We start from the raw sequence: 19,864 nt of genomic DNA on the forward strand, positions 1-19,864 counted from the left end.
GCATGCTAAAGGACAAGACATGTGATATGAAGATATATCATCGTATCAATCATAGTAGTTAAACAAGCATACAAAATGTACACACTACTAACCGACTCACAAACCATGAAGATTGAATGCAAAGATGACATACCATCACCATGTCGCATAAAGACCAACAATTGGATGCTAAGCACCCGAAGCAAGAATAAAGGGACAATGCTTCAGATGAACTGAGGCATTCTGGAAACTCTGAGACAAGCAACCAAATACGGAGTACTGGAGAAAATAACCTAAACCCGTGTATCCTAAAGATTTGAATTGATAGAAAAGAAGAGAAACCTTTTTCCAATCGAAACCAGATAAGATGACTCAGCATTAGAGTGACACCAGGTAAGGAGTAAAAAGAATCCTATTCAGAGTTTTGCAAGTAAACTTTTGTTGACTGCCAAAACCCACCGGCGGGCAGCGGCCTTGTCAACACCGTAGAGCCGGGAAGAGCCTAGAGCTGCGGCTGGCTGAGACCCCTCCGAGCGACAGCCCGCAATGCTCTTCTGGTCACACGCGGCGATGCGAAGTGCAAGGGCGTGCCACCTGACCTATACCTGGCCAGGAAGGTGATGGTGATGCCTCGCTTAGTTTCCTGCAGGGCATACATGTAAACGTTAAATACGAGCCTCGATCGGCTCTCAGGTTATCCTGTGAATCGGCTCAAAGAGCCGATCCACCCATGATTCGTACGGGGTGCACGAATACTTGGTGGTCCTGCTTGATCAAGATAAAGCTAATGAGATCTACGACGATTTAGGGTTTTCACCGCATAATCGGATCATCCTACTCCGGGTTGGGCCTCGCGGCCACGCACGGTGCTCGTAAGCCGATCCTAAACAAGGCCTAAAAACCAACATGAAGTTGATCCTCGGAACATCCTGTTTAGGACTTGCGAACGCCACCCTACGTGCCACTCGGATCCTCCCCCCTTTGTAAGGCCTAACTATTGCGGATATTAAACTAATCCTTGTAGAACAAGGAGCAACCGTAACGGATCAGATCTACTAAATAATGATCAAGCGGGTGCCGCCCCCACACCCGAGATAGGTGTGAGGGCGGCTAGATATGCAAGGGTTGCACTACGTAAGCATGCTTAAACGAAGAACAATGCTAACCCTAACACATCTAATGATAACTACGTTGCTCGCCATCAAAAGCGCTTCAAGTACGAGCAACGCATGAACAACGTGGGGCTTGTGCTGCCTAGATCGCAAGATGCGATCTAGGCAAGCATGTCGCTACCCGATAGAAACCCTCGAGACGAAGGAGTTGGCGATGCGCCGAGATTGGTTTGTTTGGGGTTGAACGTGAGTTGTTGTTTATTCCATAAACCCTAGGTACATATTTATAGTCCAAATGGACTTTCTAATGAGGGCATGCACCAAACCGTGCACGAGTAAGATTCTATCTCTAAACTAAGATACGATCTAATATGTTACAGATACACGGGCAATTAAGCCCAACTTGGTATAAAAGGCCGATTTACGTAATCCTCCATGTATACTTCCTTTAAGCCCATCCTGATCGCGGCCCACCTCTGACTCGGTTAAATTCTGGTGATAACACATGCCCCCCTGGTTTTGGAATTGGTAATTCCAAAATCACTCTGCTTTCCTTCGTCGGGTCATGTCGTGGCAGAACCGTCGCAAGTATCCCTCATGATGATGCCTTGCCTTCTCAACTTCTCCGCGTGACCCGGCAGTTTTTTTTTCTTTTTTAGGCACCACTTCCTCGGAAACTCGCTGTGGCATTGAATTTCCACTATATCCTCCTTCGATTTAACCGCTCCGAACGGTCCTCCTCTCGTATCTCCTTCGCATTAGCACTCCAAAAGCCCTCCCAGCCACCATGTCTTCTTCCTCCTCTCGCCCCATCGGATCTTGCCAGCCAATCCTCCACGTCCCGTGAGCCGACGCCGGAGTACAACGCGGCGGCGGTCCACGCGGCCAACACCCGCCGCGCCATTGCGGCCGGGGAGGAGTCAGACCACGACTTCTCCATCTGGTCCGAGGACGACCAGTCCTCGACGGACGGGGAGAGCGACCTCCGCTTCCTCGCCGTTGGGGAAACGGAGGAGGAGAGTGACGACGACAGCTTCTCCTGCGACTTCACCTCTTCCGGGGAGGAGGAGGAGCAGGAAGAGGAGGAGGAGGACGACGACGAGAGCTCCTCCGACGAGCCACCGGCCAAGCGGTTCTGCCCTTGGCCGGGCAATCTTAGCGACTTCGACAGCGACGAGGACGACGCTGACGAAGAAGATGAAGACAACGAGGGCCCGGTCGGCGGCCATTGGAGTGACGACGAGCCCGCCGGGAGCAGCGCCGATAGCGGCGACGATGGCGACGACGAGGGCAGTGATGGCCCATAGATAGGACCTCTAGAATAGGGCCAGTAGTAGCAGATGGGGCAATGGATCCCCTAGTATTTCCCTTTTGAGAGCAATTAGCTCTTTATGTAAGAAATCTCATCTTAATCAATGAAGAACTTTTCCCCAATTTTGATTTTGCCGATTCCTTCTGAGTTTAATTGAGCCGATTCTCTCTTCTACTGACCTTGCCGATTCGTCCCCTTTGCCAATACGTAATGAGCCGATCGCACCGCATCGGTCCTTTGAAATTCACCCTTCTCTTCTTCAGCTGATGATTTTCTAAATCATTGTGAAGAAGGTTGCAATGAAGGATCAGCCGATGGTATCCCCCTCGGTTCTTTAAACAGAGTATCCACTAGGCCTGCTACCCCCCGAGCCTTACTCGAGCCTGCTGCCCCCCGAGCCTCACTCGAGGCGAGAATGTCAGAGAGAATGCGCCACAGCCGATCCTCTTCCGTTTCAGCTGAACCAGCCCCAAAGATTGGAAATCCTTGACAAAAAGGTTCAGGAACCCGGATCGGCTCGAAGCAGCTGGAGAAGTTTCCATTGTTTTACTCCCTCGAGGCAACAGAAGGCACCACCGTTGGTCTGAATTTGGTGGAGACTCGATAAACATTGCATAATTCCACTAAAGTCGATGGCTGCGCATCGGCTTCCATATCCTTAAGTCGATGCCTGCTGCATCGGTTGTGCTCGAAAATTTTCGGATTGGTTTTTTTTACGGCCGACCTGTGCATCGGCCCCCATATTCCAATACCCATCACCAGAAGATGAGATGCTTCCGTTGCATATCCTTGTATTTTATCTACCTGGGTGCCCCCCGAGCCGATTCTGTCAAGAGAATTGATGGTATCGGCTCGTTGGATAACATGTTGAACCCAGGCAGAATGGTGGGTGAGGTTAATTTTGGCCGATTGCTGGAATCGGCCTCCACGTCGCTTGCTCGGTGAAGGTTTTGTAAGTTCCCTTCATAATTTTTGGGGCCGATCACAAGGATCAGCCTTGCCCGATTTGCTCATTGGTTTGATCTTGCTACTCGGTCAGGCTGGATAACACCAACCCAACCTCTGACTTGATGCGCTTGCTGTCGTCCACCTTGAGTGCACCGTAGAGTCGTGGAGCACTAAGCTCTGTCGGCAAGACGAGTACCATGTTTGTACCAGCCGATGTCTCATCATCGGCTTTCCTTTGTTTGGGGCGCCACTCCATTTTCCGTGGACGACCCTCTTCATCCAGGGTTCGCTGAACCTTTGCAGCCGGATCAGGTCGTGCCTTCCTTAGCGTATGCAGGTATAACCTTTCGGCTTCCTCCAGGCCGCGCAATCGCTGAACCCCGCGCTTCCGGGAACGGCTGAGTCCGTCAGGGCACCACCTTGGCCGGTGGTACCTGTCTTCTTCTACTTCCCCCTCGTCTTCTGAATCCTCAAGATCTGCCCAACGAGGTGACTCAGCGCGTTTGCTTTGTGGCGGGAGAGGCCCTAGGCGCTCGAACACAGACACGTTGGCTGCCTCCTTCTTCTTCTTGTTGCATTCTGGGCAGTTGCCAATTGTGGGCAATCGGCTCATTCCTGAATCCCAGCAGTGTCTGAAGAAGGGGCAGTCCCAGTGCCTGGCGTTGTCATCTTGCTCCCTTGATGTTTCCGTGGTACAGCGCTCGTGCTCCTCCCCATCGCGATCCTGCCGACGATGTCTTCTGGCTTCTCTAGCCAGACGATCTCCTCTATCATCATAATTGGACCGTCGGCGTTGGTCATACTGACTCACATATTTGTTGAGGAGGTGATCAGAGAGGGGTCGCTGATATCTTATATTCTTCACCTCTCCCTCTGTGACATAGCGCTTGCCATCATGACGGAGCCGATCGCGTGGAGCGGCCTCCTCTCGTATCCTTGCTATGAGAGCAGCTGCCCTCATCTCCATCTTTGCCGCAGTGGTTCCCGAGTCCTACCATGTTGATGCCGAACGAGGGACCTGACCGGCAACCCTCGGGGTAGGTGACTTCCACCATGTTAACGGCGGGGAAGGGTTGGGTGTCGACCTTCATGGCGTACTGGTTGAAAATTAGCCGCCCCTTCTCTATCGCCGCTTGGATGTGCTGACGCCACACCCTGCAGTCGTTGGTGGCATGGGAGAGCGAGTTGTGGAATTTGCAGTACGGCTTTCCGTTCAGCTCTTTCACCGTGGGGAACTTGAGACCTTCAGGAATCGTCAACTGTTTCTCCTTGAGCAGGAGGTCGAAGATTTGTTCAGTCTTGGTCACGTCAAAATCAAATCCCCGAGGCGGCCCTGGTGGCTTTACCCATTTGCAGGCCACGGGGGTTCCTTCCCGAGCCCACTCAGCCCATTGCTATTTCTTGGTCTCCCGCAGCACTTCATCTTCCTCTGTACCGACCATGACTACTGCACGCTTGAACTTGTCTTGGTACAGGTTGGGGTGGCGCTGTTCATATGCTGATAGTTTCTGAACCATGTGCGCCAGCGAGGGATAATCTGCTTGGGAGGCCATGTCCTTGAGCTGTGCTGCAAGGCCTGCTACTGCCCAACTCGATCGCTTCCTTTTCGGTTATACGAACCGAATAACATCGGTTCCTAAGATTCCTGAAGCGGCTGGATGTACTCTGTCACCGTTTCCCCGCGCTTCTTACGTAGTTGTGCTAGATCGGCAATGCCATACTCGGAAGCTTCTGAATGGTATTGCATATGGAACTGTTCTTCCAATTGCTTCCAAGACTGGATGGAGTTTGTCGGCGGAGAGGTGTACCATCCAAAAGCCGATCCCGTGAGGGACTGCGAAAAGAGCCTCACGCGTAGCTGATCCGACACTGAAGCCGGTCCTAGTTGAGCCAAATATCGGCCGACGTGCTCGATGGAGCTGGAGCCATCTGATCCACCGAATTTGGAGAAGTCGGGGAGCCGATATTTAGGTGGCAGCGGGATCATCTCGTAATCGTCGGGGTACGGCTTGGAATAGCCGATCGCCCTTCTTTTCGGCACCATGCCGAACTGGTCTCTCGATATGGTACTGATCTGATCCGCTGTGCCGGGCTGTAGGAGTTGCACTCGAAGATTCGTCGGGGTGGCGTGCTTAGCCAGCCATGTTTGCTTTTCCAGCTCCGAGCCAACCGCGCAGGAGCCGGGTTCGGGAGTTTCGTCGGTGTGGCGTACTTAGTTAGCCACGTCCGCTTCTCGAGCTCGTTGCCGACGTCCCTCCCTGTCTTCGCCGGAGTCCCCGATGTTGTGGCCTGGTTTGTGAGTGCCCGGTCACCACAATCCGGGCACATACGTGCACGCGTATCCTTGAGGGATCTCCTTAGGCGCCTCCATTAAGAACCTGGTAGTCACTAGGGTCACCACCAATCTTGTAGACGAGGAATGCCGGTGTAGTCGGCACTTCAGCGAGGTGCTGCCAACGCATATGGCAGCGGTGGACGGGACCGGAATGGCAACTCTCCTTGATGAGTCCCGAGAGCTGGTCCCGACGGCGAGTACCGGTGGCTCATGATCTCCTGGATTACGCGCGAGCGACACGCTCCAACACGTTGACCAAGTTTTCGCAGTGGCGATGTAGCGAGTGAGCCACCAAGTAGTTGATCTCCTCGCCGCAGCCCTCGGTGCGTTCCTCCGACGGGCGAGAGAGGTCTATCCCATCGAGTGCACCTTGCGGTGAGAATCCCTTCCATCTGATGCCATGGGAACGGGTTCTCTGAAAGGAGCCGATGAGGTCGGCTTCGAGGGTGGCCTTGATCTCGTTGTATTGCTTCTTGAGCTCGTCGGGCAGCTCCTCGTAGGTGATCGGCGTGCTGTCCGCCATCTCAGATGTAGATGGCGATGTGGTTGATGTAGGCGATTGTCCCACCGGGCGTGCCAGAATGTGTTGACTGCCAAAACCCACCGGCGGGCAGCGGCCTTGTCAACACCGTAGAGCCGGGAAGAGCCTAGAGCTGCGGCTGGCTGAGACCCCTCCGAGCGACGGCCCGCAATGCTCTTCGGGTCACACGCGGCGATGCGAAGTGCAAGGGCGTGCCACCCGACCTATACCTGGCCGAGAAGGTGATGGTGATGCCTCGCTTAGTTTCCTGCAGGGCATACATGTAAACGTTAAATACGAGCCTCGATCGGCTCTCGGGTTATCCCGTGAATCGGCTCAAAGAGCCGATCCACCCATGATTCGTACGGGGTGCACGAATACTTGGTGGTCCTGCTTGATCAAGATAAAGCTAATGAGATCTACGACGATTTAGGGTTTTCACCGCATAATCGGATCATCCTACTCCGAGGTTGGGCCTCGCGGCCACGCACGGTGCTCGTAAGCCGATCCTAAACAAGGCCTAAAAACCAACATGAAGTTGATCCTCGGAACATCCTGTTTAGGACTTGCGAACGCCACCCTACGTGCCACTGGATCCTCCCCCTTTGTAAGGCCTAACTATTGCAGATATTAAACTAATCCTTGTAGAACAAGGAGCAACCGTAACGGATCAGATCTACTAAATAATGATCAAGCGGGGTACCGCCCCCACACCTGAGATAGGTGTGAGGGCGGCTAGATATGCAAAGGTTGCACTACGTAAGCATGCTTAAACAAAGAACAATGCTAACCCTAACACATCTAATGATAACTACGTTGCTCGCCATCAAAAGCACTTCAGTACGAGCAACGCATGAACAACGTGGGGCTTGTGCTGCCTAGATCGCAAGATGCGATCTAGGCAGCATGTCGCTACCTGATAGAAACCCTCGAGACGAAGGAGTTGGCGATGCGCCGAGATTGGTTTGTTTGGGGTTGAACGTGAGTTGTTGTTTATTCCATAAACCCTAGGTACATATTTATAGTCCAGCGGACTTTCTAATGAGGGCGTGCACCAAACCGTGCACGAGTAAGATTCTATCTCTAAACTAAGATACGATCTAATATGTTACAGATACACGGGCAATTAAGCCCAACTTGGTATAAAAGGCCAATTTACGTAATCCTCCATGTATACTTCCTTTAAGCCCATCCTGATCGCGGCCCACCTCTGACTCGGTTAAATTCTGGTGATAACAACTTTAGCTTTCAAATAGTTTTCGCAACAACTAGACTCAACATCGACCAGTAAACAAGGGTTTCCTACAGGCAGTCCTGCTCTGATACCAAAACCTGTGGCACCCCCGGGATCAGGGTTAGACAAATACCGGATCTTTGTCCGACATAAGCCTAACCTTGAGCTCGGGAGACTACAGTGAGAGAATCGGTAACACAACAGTGACTCTACGACTCAAAAGAATATATTACAACTCTTAACAGAGTAAGATCCAAATTATTACACGCAGAGGTCACTGACCCAACATTCAACAAGCAACAGAAGCAAATTATGTTATTCTAAATAACAAGATAGCAAAGGGCTTAAGAAGCCATAACATAAAGCGACGTCCCAGTCCATAAGTCTCAGGTTGCTGCCTTGGAACTCCAAACTAACCATCGATGTTAACGTAGAAACAACCTTCGGCTGTAGTGACTTCATCTGAAACAAAAGCATGCAAAGCTGAGTATAGGGACTCAGCGAGACTTAGTACAACCTTTTAACAAAGCGGTTATGCGGGCTTTCTGTAGATCTTCTTTTGCGTCAAGCCAGTTTTCCTTTGTAAGATGAGAGAGAAGAGAAGTTCGACTACTCAGAACCTTTGAAAGGGAATAAGAGAGCGACATCTCTATCTCTAATGATCATCATATTGTATCCACCAATCTTCATCATCTCGAACCACTATCCTCGGATCACCCCCTCAACACCCGGAGAAGATATCCGTAAACACACATTGATTGCCAAGTTTTACGGTTAGGTTCAAGTTGTCTATGATCACCGAATCCATTCCCAAGTCGTCCGTAACCGTGGACACGGCTTTTCGAAAATATTTAACCCTGCAGGGGTGCACAACTTTACCCACACGCGCCAACCGACTCTTAGTGCCAACGTTTGAGCTTTCTTCCTTGGAAAGCCGGCAGAGGGTGGTCGACCACGACCTTTACCTTGCTGTCACCGAGACAATGAGTCACGCGCTAAAGATTATTCCGCCGTAACGGGTCAAGTCCGGAAGGCGGTCCTTAACGATGTGAGCCGAGGTGGGTTTCCCCAGAGGCCGCAACCCCCAGCCACAACGACCACGCTTACTTGCCTGTTATGTACCTTTAACCCCCAAGCAAAATGCAATGCATATGACCAGGTAACGCGTAAACTATGTGACTCATGGAATCTAGTAGGCAAGTTAGTGAGTCGAGAGGGTACCATAATAGGGCCTCGTGTGGTTGTACGCTCGGTCTCGGTTCAAGAGGCGAGAACTCGGTTCCTAGGGTCGGCAGAAACGAAACAACCCACCACATCCCAATGTGGCCTCTCGTCTGAGCCTTTAATCATGTTTATCATCATCTCTATACTTACCACGTCAACCTGTCATGCTAGATTCATTTCATTGTAAGGCTTCAGTCCGAAGACCGGAGTAGTAGTGTAACAAACTAGGCATGGCTAAGCATACAGAGATAAAGGCTCTCGCGATGCACACATGCCAAACCTAGTTATGCTAGGAGCAGTGGATCAGGGTATCGAGGCTACAAAGGTCGGACATGCAACAGATAGGGTAACTCTATCTATCGATAAAAGACAGTTGAATCGTATGCGATATGTAGGAACACCAGATAAAAGCATTTCGAAATCATAGATGAACCAGGTTAGGGCTTGCGTTGTCCCTCAGCGGATGAGTACTGTTCTTCGGTGGTGTTGACGTCGGACTCCGGCTCAGATCCTATCGCGAAGAACCAAACACCGGAAAGGGGAAATAAACAATCACCACATGGCATAATGCAATGCGCATCCAATATGAATGATATGTCGTATTCAAAGAATTAAGTAAACCCTAGGTGCATCGTCAGATTAAAGGGGGTTTCGGCATCGGACACCGCCATCTGAGAGGGGTTCTTTTAGGGTTTCACTACATTTCCAAGTTCAAAGGTTGTAATGATGTATGAATTACTCCTAAACTTGTAGAGAATGTTTTTCTGAACATTTCGGTATATTATACGACTTTTTCTAAATTAATATGGAAAAGATATGAATTATACAGATTTCTGAATTTGATAAATAACAAACAGAAAAAGAAAAGGGTTTACTGCGTCATGCTGATGTCAGCATGACCTTGAGCTCGCAGGTGCCGCAGCAATTGGCCGACTCGGGCCGAAATCGGGCGCGTGCGCGGGGGCAAAAGACGCAGGGCGACGCGGGGAGCCATTTGGTGGTGGCGCCGCCCGCCAATTGTCGCCGGAGGGCTCCCTTCGGCGAGCCCGAGCGGCGGGGCGGAAAGGCGCGCGTGGCGGGTGCGCTACGCGGCGAGGCAGGGCGAACGGCAGGCACCACGGGGACCAGAAGCTCACCCTGAGCACGCGGGGCTTGGCGGCGTCGCCGGTGGTGGCCGGAATCGCCGGCGAGCGGCGGAGGCCTGAGCCACGGGCTCCGTCCGATTGGCGCCCTAGAGAGCTCCCCGGCGGCTGCCGCTTAGCTGAGGAGGAAGAGGGGGTCGAGGCGGAGCTCCTGGCGGTGGCGGCCCAGCGTGGGGAGGCGTAGAACGGCGGCGACGGTGGTTGGCCGGGGCTAGGGTTTCCGCCGGCTTGCAGAGAAGGAGAGGGAGGGAAAAGGGGGAGGCGAAATGGGGTTCTCCTCATCGCGGCGGCGAGCCTTATCCGTGCCCAGGAGGCGGCGAGGAGCATCCAGGCCGCCGGCGCCATCGGGCGGCCACGACGTCGATAGGCAGCAACCTGGCTGCCTGGAGGTGGAAGACAAGGGGGGAATTTTGTGAAAACCCCCCTAGTCTTTAGGGTTTTCTCCGGAATTTTAAGACAGGAGGATTTTGATGATTTTTGGGGTATTTTGACCCAAATTTTCAAGGGGGTTTTTGCACAAAATTTTCTTAACACAAAACTATAACCATTTGCAACATTGTTTCATAACATTTTAGTGCAAAGTTTCTCAAATTAAATGCAAATGCATGCATGCTTATGAGCAACTAACAACATTTATTTGATTAACAAAGTTGTCCTGTTACAATGCAGGGATGAACCACGGGGGCATCCCCAAGCTTAAACTTTTCACTCTTCTTGATCATATTATATCATCCTCCTCTGTTGACCCTTGAAAACTTCCTTCACACCAGACTCAAAACATTCTCATTAGAGGCTTAGTGCATAATCAAAAATTCACATGTTCAGAGAGGACACAATCATTCCCAACACTTCTGGACATTACCCAAAGCTACTGAAAGTTAATGGAGCAAAGAAATCCAGTCAACACAGTAAAAGAGGCAATGCGAAATAAAAGGCAGAATCTGTCAAAACAGAACAGTCCGTAAAGACGAATTTTTTTGAGTCACTTAACATGCTCAGATGAAGAAGCTCAAATTGAATGAAAGTTGCGTACATATCTGAGGAACATGCATGAATTTTGGCAGAATTTTTAGAGTCTCCTACAGAGAGATCTACTGAAATTCGTGACAGCTAAAAATCGGTTTGTGCGCAGGAATCCAAATCTAGTATCAACTTTACTATCAAAGACTTTACTTGGCACAACAATGCAATAAAGTAAAGATACAAAGGTATTGGTACAGTAGTAACAAGCACCTTGACTCAAATATAAAACAAAAATTGTGGAAAAATAAAATAATGGGTTGTCTCCCATAAGCGCTTTTCTTTAACGCCTTTCAGCTAGGCGCAGAAAGTGTAAATCAAGTAACATCATCATTATCAGAGTTGGGGGGTTTTCTCAACGATGCATTGTATCTTATCTATGTAATTTTCAGAGGCTCCCCTTTCATTACTTTTAGACTTACTATCCTCCTCAAATAAATTTTCAGGAACAATCCAATCAAAATTCTTTTCTGATGCCTCATGCATTCCTATGAGCTTATAAGGTATTGGTACTTTAGTCTCCCCCTCACAATTAGCTTCATTAGTGTATTTTAGCTTTTCCAGGGTATTTGCAAAATTAGTATAAAAGCCAAGCATCTTATGTTGAATAAAGACTTTTCTAGCTTCTCTAGCTACATCACCAAATACTTTAAGAAGGGTTTCCAAAACAAAATCTTTCTTCTCTCCTTCTTCCATATCACAGAGAGTAAGAAACATATGTTGCATTATAGGATTAAGATTAACAAATCTAGCTTCCAACATGCGCACTAAAGAGGCAGCAGTAATTTCATAAGTAGGAGCAAGTTCTACCAAGGATCTATCTTCAAAATCTTTAACCGTACTAACATGAGTGAAAAATTCATCTATATTATCTCTTCCAATGATAGAACCACGCCCTACTGGTATATCTTTCAAAGCGAACTTAGGACAAAGCATGATGAAATAAACAAAGGTAAACTGATAAATAAAGTAAATGCAAGTAACTAATTTTTTTGTGTTTTTGATATAAAGAAATCAAACAAAACAGAAAATAAAATAAGTAAAGCAAGACAATAAACAAAGTAAAGAGATTGGGCGTGAGAGACTCCCCTTGCAGCGTGTCTTGATCTCCCCGGTAACGGCGCCAGAAAAATAGCTTGATGACGCGTGAAGCACACTTCTGTTGGGAACCCCAAGAGGAAGGTGTGATGCGTACAACAGCAAGTTTCCCTCAGTAAGAAACCAAGGTTATCGAACCAGTTGGAGATGAAGGCCATGTGAAGGTTGTTGGTGAAGGAGTGTAGTACGGCGCAACATCAGGGATTCCGGCGCCAACGTGGAACCTGCACAATACAATCAAAATACTTTGCCCCAACTTAACAGTGAGGTTGTCAATCTCACCGGCTTGCTGTAAACAAAGGATTAAACGTATGGTGTGGAGAATGATGTTTGTTTGCAAAGAACAGCAGAGAACAGAGATTGCGTAGATTGTATTTCAGATGTAAAAGAATGGACCGGGGTCCACAGTTCACTAGTGGTGTCTCTCCAATAAGATAAATAGCATGTTGGGTGAACAAATTACAGTTGGGCAATTGACAAATAGAGAGGGCTTAACAATGCACATACATATCATGATTACTACTATGAGTTTTACTTAGGGCATTACGACAAATAACATAGACCGCTATCCAGCATGCATCTATGCCTAAAAAGTCCACCTTCGGGTTAGCATCCGCACCCTTCCAGTATTAAGTTGCAAACAACATACAATTGCATTAAGTACGGTGCGTAATGTAATCAACACAAATATCCTTAGACAAAGCATTGATGTTTTATCCCTAGTGGCAACAGCACATCCACAACCTTACAACTTTCTGTCATGTCCCAGATTCAATGGAGGCATGAATCCACTATCGAGCATAAATACTCCCTCTTGGAGTCACAAGTATCAACTTGGCCAGAGCCTCTACTAGCAACGGAGAGCATGCAAGATCATAAACAACACATGTATGATAGATCAATTAATCAACTTGACATAGTATTCCATATTCATCGGATCCCAACTAACACAACATGTAGTATTACAAATAGACGATCTTGATCATGATAGGCAGCTCACAAGATCTAAACATGATAGCACAAGAGGAGAACACAACCATCTAGCTACTGCTATGGACCCATAGTCCAAGGATGAACTACTCACGCATCAATCCGGAGGCGAGCATGATGATGTAGAGTCCTCCGGTGATGATTCCCCTCTCCGGCAGGGTGCCGGAGGCGATCTCCAGAATCCCCCGAGATGGGATTGGCGGCAGCGGCATCTCTGGAACTTTTCTCGTATCGTGGCTCTCGGTAATAGGGTTTTCGCGACAGGGAGATTATATAGGCGAAGGGGCAGAGTCGGGGGACGCTCGAGGGGCCCACCCCATAGGGCGGCGCGCCCCCCTAGGTTGTGGCCACCTGGTCGCCCCGCTTCGTCTCCTCTTCGGACTTCTGGAAGGATCCGTGGAAAATAAGACCGTGGGCTTTTGTTTCGTCCAATTCCGAGAATATTTCCTGTGTAGGATTTCTGAAACCAAAAACAGCAGAAAACAGGAACTGGCGCTTCGGCATCTTGTTAATAGGTTAGTGCCGGAAAATGCATTAAAATGATATAAAGTGTATATAAAACATGTGAGTATTGTCATATAACTAGCATGGAACATAAGAAATTATAGATACGTTTGAGACGTATCAAGGGCTCCCACATCATTTGCTACACCTGCGGAAAGTCCGGGCACATCTAAGCGGAGTGCAAAGATGAGCCATTTTGCATCAAGTGCAACAAGTTGTTTCACCTTTCTACAATGTGCGCAGCCTTCTCCAAGGCAGTGGAGGCATACTGGGGTGGATTTGGCTGTGATGGCATGGGATTCATGGTCTGCGACATTCTAGAGGAGGAGCTGCTGCCCCGGCCCGTAACGAGGCAATGGTGATCCTGGAGAAGGGCAGCCTGTCGTAAGAACAAATGGAAGCGGAGCTTAAGGACCTTATCGATGAGGAATGGGCATGGAGGGTGCAGAAACTTAACAGATCTGATTTTGCTATGTTCTTCCCTTCCAAGGAAAGCTTGAGGATGGCGATCCGAGGTGGTGGCCTCACCCTCCAATCATGCAAGCTGCATGTGATTGTGACAACCACTTCTGGTGACCCTATGGTGTCAGAAAAACTGGTTGAGGTTTGGGTGAAGTTGTTTGACGCCCCCCCCCCCTACGGGCACGCGGTCAGGATTCTTCTAGCAATGCGCGAGCTTGATTGTACCATTGCGGTGGACGAACAATCTTTAGACTCGCCCATGGTCCCGGTGTGGTTGCTGCTAGGATGCAAGTATCATCTCTGGCTCACACCCTTCTTTACGTTGTGCGTCAACTCTCAAGGGTTCTGGGTGCGCGTGGTTCCTGAGTCCGGGCCTGCTAGGGATGCCTCTGCTCTACCTCCGGCACCTCCCAAGCCTAGCGACGACCAAGACGAGAACTAGGATGAATCATAAGGTGATGGCTGGGATGGAAAAAGAGACAAGCCCACCAGAAGAAGAAAGAATCAGCTTCAGCTCCCCTGAGTTTAGCGGTAGGCCCAAAACACATGGTTGTGCGGATGTCGGGAGCAGAGGAGCGCCCCTTGAGCACGGGGCTCAAAGTTCATGCTTCCGCCTTCAGTCAATATGTTCCAACCTGTGCAAGTCCGGAGATATCTTCCCGGCCCTGGCCAAGATAATGTCTCCCTCTCTGGTCTCTCATGGTGAAACGGGGGAACCAGCTGGAGAAAACCACCCACTTTATCCATCCTAACTTAGTGATTTTGCTACTCTAGAGGAAGTGGCGGATTTGGAGAACCAACCTGAGGTTGGGTGGTTAGGAGGGCGATTGTACCCCCAGCCCACCAGAGTTCAAACCCCAGGTTTGACATCTGTGTGTCTCATAAAGGCAGAATATTCTTTCGGTGGGACGCGACATACACCCCCACCAAAATGGGGTCGCCGAAAGGAAGAACCAGACCTTAATCAAAGCCGCTCGAACAATGGTGATGAAATACAACTCCAAGTACAACTTTTGGGTCGAGGCCATATCCACCGCTTGTCATGCAACCAATCGCCTCTACTTCCGCAAAGGCTTGGAAAAGCCACCATATGAAATCCTCACCGGCAACAAACCCAATGTCTCCTATTTCAAGGTCTTTGGTTACAAGTGTTATGTGCTCAACAAGGATATTCGTCTCTCCAAGTTCGCCTCAAACGCTCAAGAAGGGATATTTGTTGGCTATGCTACGGATTCACATGCATATATGGTCTTCAACAAGTCAAATGGGCGTGTAGTGGAAACATGCGATGTGCAACAACAACAACAACAACAACAACAACAACAACAACAACAACAACAACAACAACAACAACAACAACAACAACAACAACAACAACAACAACAACAACAACAAAAACAACAACAACAACAACAACAACAACAACAACAACAACAACAACAACAACAACAATAACAAACGCAACAACAACAGCAACAACAGCAACAACAAACGCAACAAACTCAGCTAGCTCATCAATAACCTCCATCACCAAGTGATCCAGATCAAGCTACAAGTTCTTCAACGGGCTCCTCTAGGATGACCGCTCCGGATACTACTTATCCTATGAACCCCGAGTTGTCCGGCGCTCAAGATGATGATGACGATGCTCTCCCCAACAAAAGGTCAAGGCGAGGACATGAACCGTGATGAAGATCAAGAGGCCTCTCAAGTTCCTATCCATGAGGCCAACACTCGCCGTGAAGACAAGACTTCAAAGCATATACACCTCAAGTCTCATTAGTTGCAAAACATTCTTGGAGATCTAAAGAGCAAGGTGTCTACCCGGAGGCAACTAGCAATCTTTTGTGAGCATCACGCTTTTGTCTCCATAGTGGAACCAAGCAAAGTCTTTGAAGCCCTTGAAGATCCGGATTGGTTGCTCGCTATGCAAGAATAGCTAAACAACTTCAAGAGAAATGATGTATGGACTCTTGTGCAGCGACCAGACCATTGCCGCAATGTTATCGGCACCAAGTGGGTATTCAAGAACAAGCAAGATGAACACGGCATCGTCATCCGCAACAAAGCAAGATTGGTAGTCCAAGTATTTTCTCAAGTTGAAGGCGTGGACTATGGCGAGACTTTTGCACCGTTGCTCGACTTGAGTTGATTCGTATCCTTTTGGCTTTTGCCGCTCGCCATGGTTTCCAACTTCAACAAATGGATGTTAAAAGTGATTTTCTCGATGATCCTCTACATGAGGAGGTGTATGTGAGACAACTGCGGTGACCCAGCATACCACTGCATGTTGTAGTATACAAGTCGTTGATATGATCTTTTTGAAGGGACTTCTTCACAATTTGCCATATCCCTCAGAGTGGTACAACAGAAACATTGCAGGTCCTAACACTCCATACTTCATTACAATCATTGTCTTAACAAGTTGGTATTCTCACAGGTCCTATGAGAACACCCTAAGATACTACTTTAGTACGATTACAACTCATAACAAATATAAAGAGAGCTCAACAACTTATTTAGGTAAGTTCTACGTTGCTCGGCTCTATGATGCTAGGGTATGTCACTACTCCTCCACCTCCGTGTCATCTGGTCCGTAGACTATCCCATAGTCTACTCCTTCAACTCCGCCGGTAAGATCAGGTTCTTCGTAGACCAGCTCGTAGCTTCCTTCCGGTGCTCCATCATTGATGGCCTCCACTTCCGTATCACAGTCTAGCAAGGGTGTCGAAAGAAAGTGAGTACAGAGGTACTCAGCAAGTTCTAAAAGAGTAAAAAGGTGTTTGATGCACTAGCTACGACCATTGATCAGGAAATCGCCGGTCAATGCATGTTTTGCAATCATTTCTTCAAAAGGTTGCTTTTATTATGAAAACTATGCCCGTCGGCCTTCACAGAGTTGACTAGAACTTCGTGGAGTTCCTTTCCTGCCGCGTTCGCAGTTCCCTTCCCGGAACAAGGAGTGACAGCCACAATTTGATACACTCGCGGAGGTGCGTTACTTTTCCCACAAGAGATCTCACCCTTTTTTCCATCCGCAGGGACTTGCCCCCGTTCACACTTCCTTTGGTGTGAGGCCAGGTATAAAGATCCAAGCCCACACCGCCTTCTCCGCGACTGCAAACCCACCCTTTTGTCCAACCGTACACCTCCAGTAGACTTCCCCCAATAATACGGCTTTACTCATGGTGTACTCCGGACAATCCCTCATAGATCGTAGAGCTTATCATCACTAATGGATGGGGATTTAAAAGGATATCCCAACCTATTGCGGCAGTGCCTCCAGCACCCCACCGGCTCTCCGATCCGTTGGCGTGCAGAAGGGAAAAGATACGGCTGGCTTCCCCCAGCCATTATAGATCTCATGGTCAACGCAGTTTGTACGGCGCTAGAATCACCGGACCGGCATTGGTAATTTAATCCTAGGGTGATATAACCCATTGCAATGGAACCTCCACCATATCAACACATACCATGGTTCCATTGACAGCCACATAGTCATATTCATAGTTGGAAAGTAACATTTCATTTGCGATGCAGGAATGATAAGTATATAGCTTTGCATTAAAGTAGTAGAAAATATTCAAGTTGACATGAGCAAGGGTGAACTTGCCTGTGGACTGCGAGATAGTGCAGTTGATGGAACCTGGACCTCGGGTTCTGTTAGAAGCATCATTGTCCGGTAAGGACAATGTTATAAAATCCAAATAATGCAATCATGGATGTATTATTTTATGTTGAATCCCTTTACCCCGCTGAGTTATAGCAATTTAGGGTTGCTTTTAAGATTTATGCCTTTGACAGTAATTTACAATTGATTTAAAAGTATAAACCATTTTTTATTCACACAAAGTACAACAATTCAAAGTAAAACTATTTACTTGGTGATTCCCTTAATCATTCCAAAAATAATTGAAAATTTATAGAGTTACCTCTATAGTTTTTGGAATAACAAGGAATATAGTATTTTTCTCGGGAAAAATACCCTTTTCAATAGAAATGACTTGGAATATTAGAATTTCATTTTGAAATGTTTGAAAATAAGTATTTGAACTTATTTGAGATTTTTCCTTGGATTTTAATTACAAGGAAATGATAATTTTAAACTCCAAGTTATTATTTAAATTCTTAAAATTCATAATTTTGAATTTGTTTCATAAATTCCATTTCATATTTTATTCTTGTTAAGATTTATTTTTCATTCATTAATCCAATTTTTAATGGATTTTTAGAGTTGTGTTTGATTTATTAAAATTTGGTAAAGTTCTGGCCTTTTATTAAATGTTAAAAGACCAAAATACCCCCCCGGACCCATATTGGGCCCAGCCCAATAATCTAAACCCAGGGATGGCCCAATAAGGCTAATCCCTTTTGGGTTCGGTGGCGCCGAACGGCCCACCTCACTCTCACTCACTCGGCCCTCTCACTCGCTCGACCTAACCCTAATCTCTCTCGCGACGCGCTGGCGATGGCGTCGCCGCCATGGCCGCCGCCGTGCTCCGGCCATCGCCGTGCTTCCCTGACCTCGCCACCTACCTGATCTGGACCGCCGCGAGACGATCTATCAATCTGTCCACGTGGTTTCTCCGATTGCTTCCTCTCCTGGCGAATCGCCTCCTGTCTGGATCTCGTGGAGAATCGCCTTGGGCGACTGGGTGATCTCCGACGAGCTCTCGCCCTCGCCGTCGACGTGTGCGTCTCCGAGACCGACCTGGTGCGGTGCTGCTTGCAGTACCAGTGCCGTCGTCTCCGTGCCGTGCTGTGGTGGTGTTCGTGCTCGTCGGCGTAACGCCGGCGTCTACCCTGGGTCTTGCAGCTGCTATGGCCGCGCGAGCACTGCCTCGCCATGCCATAGCCTCTGCCACCAGGCGCATGTAAGTGATCCTCTCCATCTCCTTCTCCTCTCCATGCATGTGCGCCTCTCAAGCTACTGTGCTTCTTCTTCCTTCGGTTCTACTGCTCCCTGGTGATCCTGTGATCACACAGAACTCTGCCATGGTTGCTTAATCCTCCTATGCTTCCCTTTGCTGCAAGCTCATGGCCCAATCACCAGTTTCTGGTACTGGCCAGTGTTGCTTTGCTTGCTGTACATGCTCTGTTTGCTTATCTGTTGCTCCTAGCCTGCTTGAATCTTGCTATGCTCTGTTGTGCTTGCTTATGAGCTTGCTATGCCATGCAGTACTTGCTTATCTAGGTGTGCTGTGGTTCATCAGTGACACTTGTGAGTGCCAGTGGTGCTTGGGAAATGCTTATGTGCTTCCTATGCAAGCCAATGATCCATTGGATCATTCCTTGCTTGTTGGCTAACCTCTCTGTGTAACTTGGCTTGCTATAATTGATCCATTTGATCAATTCAACTATCAGTGATAGCTTACTGGTTAATACTGTGACTAAATGATTCAATTATCTTGTGATGTTGATGCTCAAGCATCACTATGATGTTGCTTACTTGTGTTGTTGCTCATCTTAGCTACCTAGACTTGCTCTAGTGGCTATGGATTAAACTGTGTTGCTTAATAGTATGCTACTGTCAATTCTTAGCATGAATCTGTGATAAATTCATGCTTGTATTACTTAAATTGTGATGAACTGCTTATGCAGTGATGATTAAATTACTTGCTTGTATCTGAAGTTGCTGTTCATGATTCTTTTACAAGCAATTAGAGTCTGAATCCATTTCTCGGATAGTGATGCTTTGTATTTGGCTTGGCCTTGGGATGGTTCTAAGTGTGTCTGTGACCTCGGTAGCCTTGCTACTCGACCGGTTGCTCACATGGTTGGTTGGATCTTGTTGGCTATTCATCTTTTCTTGCATATTTGGGGATCATAATAAATATGAATGCCAATATGCTTGCTTGTGAAGAAATCTAGGGTTTCCTGATGGTTGCATGCTTAGGATTTTCTGTGTTGTCTTGGTTAGCTGCTAAACCTTGCAATACATCTACCGGTGCTATCCGTGCATGAGATCTTGCTAGTGTGTGCAT

This window comes from Lolium rigidum, chromosome 6 (genome assembly GCF_022539505.1).
Source record: "Lolium rigidum isolate FL_2022 chromosome 6, APGP_CSIRO_Lrig_0.1, whole genome shotgun sequence".
In the NCBI taxonomy this organism is placed as follows: domain Eukaryota; kingdom Viridiplantae; phylum Streptophyta; class Magnoliopsida; order Poales; family Poaceae; genus Lolium; species Lolium rigidum.